The sequence below is a fragment of the Tamandua tetradactyla genome, chromosome 4 (genome assembly GCF_023851605.1).
Source record: "Tamandua tetradactyla isolate mTamTet1 chromosome 4, mTamTet1.pri, whole genome shotgun sequence".
NCBI lineage: Eukaryota > Metazoa > Chordata > Mammalia > Pilosa > Myrmecophagidae > Tamandua > Tamandua tetradactyla.
Window position 1 is genome coordinate 135,098,152 of NC_135330.1, and position 8,559 is coordinate 135,106,710.

The following is an 8,559-nucleotide window of genomic DNA, read 5'->3' on the forward strand; positions in this document are numbered from 1 at the left end:
TAAGTAGAGTGGCAATTCTGAGGTCATAATTGGTACCAAATTGCATTCCCAGCCTGATCCTTAATTGGATTCATGCAAGATAAGGTGGAAGAGCAGCCACAGGAAAAAAAAAATGAAGCATCAATTTACTAAAACTGTATAAAGTACTAGGAGAAAAGGATTACTGCATTGGAACACTTGTCATAGTGAAATACACAAAAGAGAGACAAATATGTTGTTTTGTGCTTTTCTTGGTCTACTTTACATTTCAACAGGATTTTAAGCAAGCATGACTTCACACATAGTAGAAGTATTTTACTTTAAAAAAACAGAATTAAAAGAATAAAGAATGTTGATTATACATATACATTTATCAAATTCATCACATTTTAATAAAAACTGCCTTGGTTAAAAGTCATATAACTAAAGCTGGACTCTATGTGATTCTTAAAGTTAGGTGCCAATAATATATATGTATTTTCTAATATTTGTATTCATTTTCTTGTATATTTTCTTTAAAAATATGCCAATCAAAATAAAATGGCTAATGAAAGAATTATTTACTGAATGGTGTTTATAAGCTTTTGAACTAAAATTCATGTCATTTCTCAGTTCCAATTTTCATCACCAGTGGTATACCCAGTTTTTAATATAATTCTTAATCAGAAAACATCAAATAAATAAAATGTGAGAGTCGAACCAGCATTAGAGTGGTTACATTGTACTGAGAAAAGCCTTAGAACTCTTGGCATTTATAGTGGGTGAAAATATTCTGAGAATAGGCAGCATGAAAAGTATTCTTTTAATTGGTGTAAAAAATAAATGGCATTTGAATATCATAATCAAACCACTTCGTTGAAATATAGTGCTTAAATAGTACTAAGCATCTGAAAAAAATCCTTTTATGAAGTGTATTTAATTAAATATGTAAATGAATTTTGCCTTTGCTTACCTTTGATTTTTTACTTTCATAGAACTACAGTTATGAACACAAGCAAATTATTTTTATCAGTATATATTTTTCTTAAACAGGATTTACAGGTTGCCTCAGTGATTTTCTCCATAAGTAATATGATACTAAGTAATAAAATACACGTTATGAAATGTAAAATGTATATTTCAAAGAAAATATGCAAATATTTTAATTTGTTTTGAAAGGAGTAATTGATATTGTATATTTGGATAAGAACAAATTGAATTCAATTCTAATTTATTTGAATATAGTAAATGTTGCAATTGACCCCTTCATGTAAACTCCCTCAAATTCTTTTGATGAACAGAGGGAGGAATAAAAACAAGTAGAAAGGGACCAGATGCCTACAGGAGAAAAATAATGGGTGTCACAAAGCAAAACATCGATCATATAAAATAATGATAGAATTATTATTGTTTCTACAAATTAAAAACATTTTAGAAATACAAAGTTATTAACCAAAAGCAATACATATGTAAGATTAGATCCAGGAAATGAACCTAAGCCTTTTGCTCACTTTGAATTAATATTATATGATCTTGTCTCTCTCATTGCATTTCTTTGCGGACCACTGTATAAGGAGAACTGAATTTATTAGGACTCACATTTCAAGAGATACAGAACAGAACAAAAACTGATATGATACAAATTTCCTTTTCAGGGAATTATTTCATGGGGGAGGAGAGTAAATTTCACTTTCTTGGATTATCAGGTAAGGATTATATGTACACTTGAATGATAAGAAAAAAATAACACAAAGGCAAATATGATATGATATAAATATCAGTGTAGCCATTAATGTTTATTTAGTGAATGATAAGAAAAAACATTAAGATATGAGTCATACAAGTTAGTCATAACTTATAAGGATTGCTTGTCCCTGCTGCCTCCTTCATCTCTTAAAATGATTGTGATTTACAACTTTTTCCATTTGTTTTGGGCTATGTGTAGGCACTCCTTTTGCAGTAATTAAAGTGTTAGTTTGTAGTGAATCCACTAAGGAGGAAGTCACTAATTGTGAATATTAGCAGTAAAGATTCTGAGAAGGACCAAGTTTTTCACTGTTGTTGCAAAAAAAAAAACAGCTGTAATCTGAAATAAATGAATATAACATATAATAGATAACCAAAAACTATTCATAAAGAAGAAATGCAGGCTATAGTCTCTGGAAACAATAAAGAAATCAGATAGAAAACACTGAAAGAATTTTAAACATCCTGTTTGGTTCTTGAATATCTGTTAGAGGACAGATATTAGCTAGAATAGCTTCCCTCTCACTTATCATCCCCTGCCTTTCTTTTACATACAATGTCATCTTCTAATATGGGTCATTTGCTTTCTACTTTCTATGATGCCCCTTCCTTATTCTCTTCTCTAACAGCCCAATCATTCTTTAGTGCAGAATTCAATAGGCACCTTTTTAAAACCAACTTCTATAATATTCTACTTCATATTGTCCCTGGAATGCATGGACCTTAATGCTTATTATACACTCTCCTGTGACTATGAACATGCTTATTTTTCTCATAAAACTGTCCTTGAGGATAGGAATTGTGTATTGCAAACTCATACAACCCAGGATCTAGCACAATACTGGCACATACAAGCTTTTCAGTGAAGATTTAGTAGTTTAAAAAATGCCTTATTTTATGAAATTTGACATTCAAATGGGTTTTGATATGTATGCAAACTCTATCAAATACTGGAGAGAATTAAAAGCAGAAAAGTGTAACACTTATTAACGGTGAATAAATAACTGAAATCTTGCAGTATTGTGAATATATGGTAACTACTTTTTTCCTAGAAATGTGTGAAGTAGACTTAGAACTAGAAAAAGCAAATAGAAAAAAGTACATGACAAAACACTAAATAAGCTGGGTAAGAGTGTTGTTTGAAAGCAAAATCAACACATTTCAAGCAAAGAAAAAAGAAAAAAGAAAGAACATCAGAGGATTTGCTAGAATAAAATTGGGTAAACTCTTGAGTCCAGGAAAGTTTTATATAAGGACACCTATGAAAGCCCTGGAAATATTTAGGGAGACACACTAATTTCCTTCATAACACAGTGAGAGAATCACTTGCTGGAAGTTGATGTGATCAGTAGCAGTAAGATCATCTATGTATTTTAAAGATAGAGCCAACAGAATAACCTGACAGAGTTCAAGATTTAAGAAAGAAAGGGATCTCATATGATTTCTAGATTTCACCTCAGCAACTGTAAGAACAGAGTTACCATAAACTGTGATGTGCAAGAATTTTGGACATGCAATTTTGAGTGGGACAGAAGGCTGAAGGTGTTAGACGGTGGGTAGAAACTGGTGGATCTCCGCATCTTATGTTTCAGTATCTTGGAGAAGTAGGAAACTATGTCTTGATCTGAGACTGAGGATAAAGAGGTGTTGGAAGTTTGGGGAAATAGAAGTGTATGAAAGAAATTCAAAGATAGTGGAGAAGTGAATAGATAACAAACATGCAATAGGGTGTCTGGGCAGCATTAAGTGGCCATTTGAAGTTCCCGATAATGCAGTCAATGAGCGCACAGATAGAGTGGCTGAATGCTTTACTCTGTTCACATTTAGTAGCATGCATGCAGAGTCAGAGCAGCTTAGAAATTGGATTCAACAAAAATTGTGATTTTGCTAAGCCACTATGACAAACTGAAATGGGCAAGAAGCTTTAGTGTACTTAAAAGGGAGTTATGATAGTCAGTGGCCAGAATATGCCACTGGGTTGGAAAGGAAGGCGATTTATCAAAGAGCTGGGAGATGGGAAGAATGTTGATAAATACATGCAAGTCCTGATGGATTGAAAAATTGTTGTTAAGGCAAAGATATCTATTTAAAAATTTGCTGAGGCAAAGATATCCATTTAAAAATGCAAAAAACTTAATAAAAGCGTGAGCTGCAAGTATAGCAGGTGGTGGTCAGAACAGAAGAGGTAACATTTAACATGTAACCTAAATCTGGGGGCCCTTGCTAAAGCTTGACTATCCTTCACAAGAGACTTTCAGACAATTCCTTAATGATAAAGTTAATATTAGACTTCTTTTGGTCTCTTGTGACTGTATTTGTGAATATATCTTGGTAAACACACGCATTTAATGAAGATGAGGCAGGAAGGAGAGGTATTGTACATCTGGATCTCCATAATTCCTAAGAATTCATGTAAGAAAATGCAGTATTTAGGTGATGAATCAGCTGTCTCTTTGAAAAGCATAATTTGCTGAGACAACAAATAAATTATTTTATTTACAAAGAAAAAAATTAAGACTTGTGTAGGCACAGGCAAGTAAACTTTCCTATTTTTTTATTCATTGGACTAAAGATGACGAACCATATATTCTTGAGGAGACCTTTTTTTTTTTAATTTAAAGATTACAATTTACTCAACAGACAAGGGAATTTCTTTTCCTCAAAACCTGGCTTTTAAGCTTAGAGACCATGAAGAACTATGATTCATGCTGCTATGGTAGAGTAGTTTGTGATATATCTGAATTTTAACAATGTGGGTAGAACTAATCCAGAAAAGTAAATTATAAACCTTGAAGCTTCAAGTCAGATTGAAAACAGCTGCCATTTGGGAAAAAATAAAACCTATGGGGAAAAAAATCACCACGAACTCCTAAGTACATACTATGTTGCAGCCTAATTAACTTTAATATCAGTGTATGCTGAGATTTCACTGAGTGAAAATTCTTTTTAAATTAACTTTGGTTCTAAGCCATGGATCTGAAAAGATCACACAAAACACAAAGTTTTATATACAAAGCTATCTGTTGAAAAATGTGAAAAAACTTAATATTTACAATTTCCAAACAGTATATGATAATCAATGCTTTAAGAATACTAAGTAGGAAAAAAAAGCATCAGACATCCTATTACTGGTAAACAAAATTCTAAGATTTAAACTATCCCAAAATATGTTGTATAAAATAGATTTCGTTGATCAGAGCTTCTATTTTGTGACATTGGATGTGGACTTTGCTACTAACACATTTTTGAATGTTCTACAAAATCCTATGTGGTGCAGAAATACTTCTACATATTATCTCAGAAGATACTGCACAAATACAAAGCATTTTTACTATTGTAAATGTTAAGAACAAAAGTTACAGTATAAGCCTCTGTAAATGGTCATTATGCAATCTTGTAAATGGTCAGCAATATTTGAAAAGGAAAATAGTTGCATTTGACTTAATTTATAAAAGAGTAACATTTCATCTACTAATCCTTCAGAACATTTTATTTTTAAAACGCAGAAGGGTCAGTGAGCAGCATGACAGAATTAACATTGGGCATGCTTTAAGTAAGTACCTTTCTCACTTGCATAATAGATCTGTGAAATTTCTAAAATAATGAGAAATTGTAAAATTCACATATTTAAAGTAAAGTGTTTTAAGTTGAATTCCTATTACATCTTTTGTGTTTCAACTTTATTTATATTATAAAAGAATACTTTCTAATTTTCTTGGAAATTCAGTGTAAAAGCCACCCAAGTAGTGCTAAAATAAGGTAACAGAATGATACTATAATCAAAATATTTGAATGTTTTGAGGATATGTAAAATATTTTCAAATACATATAGACTTATTTTCAAATATATACAAAAGATACAAGGATACATTTTAAATATTTCAAAGAATTATCTTGATTTTATATCATAAAAGTGAAATAGTACAGTATATCTTAAAATATTTTTACCTAGAATCTTCATAAATAGAAGAGGAAGATTCCTTCTAAGTCCCTCTTTCAACAAACTTAAAAAAAAAATTAACCTGCACATTTCTGTTTTCTAGGTATACTGTTATACATTAGGCTTTACATAAAATGAATCATATTATTTTTGAAATTTACTTGTTCAGTGTAAAAGTAGAGCTTTAAGTGCAAAATAAGAATATAGTAATGATTCTGATAAGACCGCACATTTGGTCATCTCCAGTGTAATATATGAATTCCCTTTGATGTAATTTTCCACTATCTGGACCACAGCCAGCACCCTCTTCTTTTCTGATTCCTGAAATTGAGTGAACAAGCGATGATGTAGAATCCTTGAGGCTGTATCGTGTGAAGAACTGGGGTTTTGCAAATTGTTACTCTGTCCTGGACAGTTCCTGTAAAATCACTTTTTCGACTTGCCCTTCCTTCAGTCGGCACACGTTCAGATACTCTGCTCTTATGGTTCATGTCATCTCCCTTGCTCTGTCAGTCTGTTCCCACAGAGAGTTTGGAGCTGGATGCTGCCGGAAAGGAAGTTTCACCGCAGTCCTATTCTCTTAATTTGAGGATGTTTGCCCCATCTGTTGCCTCTTCTCTCACTGATATTTCTGGTAAGGTTTGGATTTCTGTCAAAGTTTCTTGTCCTGAGTAATCATGGTTAGGGATTGCCACTGCAGAGTTGCCGGGATCTGCTGTAGCTCCCACGTGCTAGTTTCCGTGGATTTGGAAATGACCTTCAGTTTACGTGAACTTGGTTTGTAGTGCTTCTTTTTCTGTTTAACTTTGGTAGAAGAAAAACCAAAGTTAAGAAAAACCCACATGACTCTTGTAGCACTGTTTGACTTTCACTGATTAGATCTCTAATAATTTTGTTTAAAAAATCCAGCCCATTCTGTGCATAGCTTTTTGCTTTCAATCCAGAAGGTAGCAGAGATGCCAACAATTAAAATCATCAGCTATTTTAGCATAAATAAAGCCAATTCTGGTCACACTTCTGTTTTTGCCTGATAAGGAAATGGGATACGGTAATGATGACAACAGTATCATCTCCCAGGTATTTCTAGTCACTTGTTCATAGATGTAGCATCCCAGAAGTGTCACTAATGCACAATATACAAGCTATTGAAGACTCCTATTCGAATCATAAACTTCTTTAGTTTTTCTTCATTCTGGCCATCACTTGTAGGATGTGATTTAAAGAAATTAATGTCAGTTAAACGAAGAGAGTACCCAACAAACACACAAAAGCACAGTGGCAAGAGTACAAAGTAGTGAGAAACATCCAGGTTATAAAGGCCAACAAAGCAAACTCCACTGATGCTGCCTCCTTCGACTTTGATCATAGAAAGAAATACAAGAGTCAGAAATCCTGGTGGTCCCCACACTGCTTTTTGCTCAATGGCTTCACGGCTCCATTTTCTTCCTGAATCTAAGAACCAAGTAATAGTAAGAATCACCCATCACACGGAGTCAGCCATTATGAAAAAATATACAACTAAACAAAACAGTGCAATCTTTATTTTGAGAAGCTATAACAATATAGGTTGTTATAGCAACCTGTATTGTTATAGATAGAACCAAGTCCTAGCTTATCATCTCACTTAATATAGGCTGTGTTATTGCCTAGCAAAAGCCCAATGAAGTATATGAGAGACACAATGTCATAACAGACACAGTAGTATATAATTAGTCTCTCTAGGTATCTAAATATTTTAATATCACTTTAAAAAGTCAGAAATGTGAACAGCTGCACAAAGACAATATTGAAACTACCCCAATACAACTTTTTGCAAACTCTAGCTCATCGCTTTGAAAATACATGTTGGGACATGGAGGTGCACATTAGTCAACTCCCAGAAACTTTTATGGCCTTGCCAGTCAGAGGTCTTGAGATGTCTTGGACACCAAAATCCTGTATCTCTTTGGACTTGTTCTACTTTCTTTCGAAGGTCAAGAAACTTCATGGGTGGATAAAAGTTATAGGAACAGCTTCATCACAGTACTGTAATCTGTCACATTCAAGTTCCTCAAGCCATTGGACACAGAGTATCAATAAATTTTTTTGCAATCAGAATATACTTTCTCACAAATTATAGCACTGGTTGGAATCACTTGAATGTGCTCTGTGCAGGTTGGTACAAAAGCTTTGCAAAGGAACCTTTCAGCATTCGGTGAACTTTCCAGATTTGCAAGAGGAAGGAACAGCCAGGAGAGAAATGTTACCAGACTCCACCATGTACTTTTCCATGCCCCAGATGCCACCGGCCTTTCTTCAATGACGGTATCCTCTTGTTGACTCCTCTTTGGCAACTAAGACCCAGAGCTGGAGTTCTGCAGCTCTGAAAGTTAGCATTACTCCAAACTGCAACTTTATTTCCACAGCAGCAGTGTTCTGTTCATAACGACGCATGAGATTAGAAAGAAATGTCATAATGTAAGCCATTTTCATTTTCTTCAAATTTCTCTTCACACAGGAGATTGTCATCCAAATATAAAATGTCCAAATCCCTCATTTCATTATTTTACCATTTTGAAGGAAGCGGTTTTCCTGAAAATGAGTCTGGATTGATTACTCCGGCGCAGTCAAGGCCACGCTTCCTCCCCGCCCAGTCTTCGGGCACTGCCAGATGGTTTCGAAGGATCAAACCGAGTATCCACCCGAGCCCCACTGGGCACGAGAACTGAGAGATCTCGCGAGAGCTGAGCGATCCAGGGACACTGCGGCGCCAGGGCAGTGAGATGGTTTTGGTTTCCCACCCGTGGCAGCGAGATTGTTTCTCTGCGCTGGCCCTGCGTGGCTATGCTCAGTCTATATCCGGTGCAGGCACGGCATAAATCATGGATTTTGAAGGAAAAATAATCATCTCGAGTTTTGGTGATGAAAGAGTATTT

The 8,559-nt window shown here is 34.3% G+C and overlaps 1 pseudogene; it reads right to left on the reverse strand.

Annotated features, from left to right (window-relative positions):
- Window positions 1-5,828: 5,828 nt before the first annotated feature.
- Window positions 5,829-8,077, reverse strand: LOC143680499 (frizzled-6 pseudogene; annotated as a pseudogene).
- Between the last annotated feature and the right edge of the window lie 482 nt (window positions 8,078-8,559).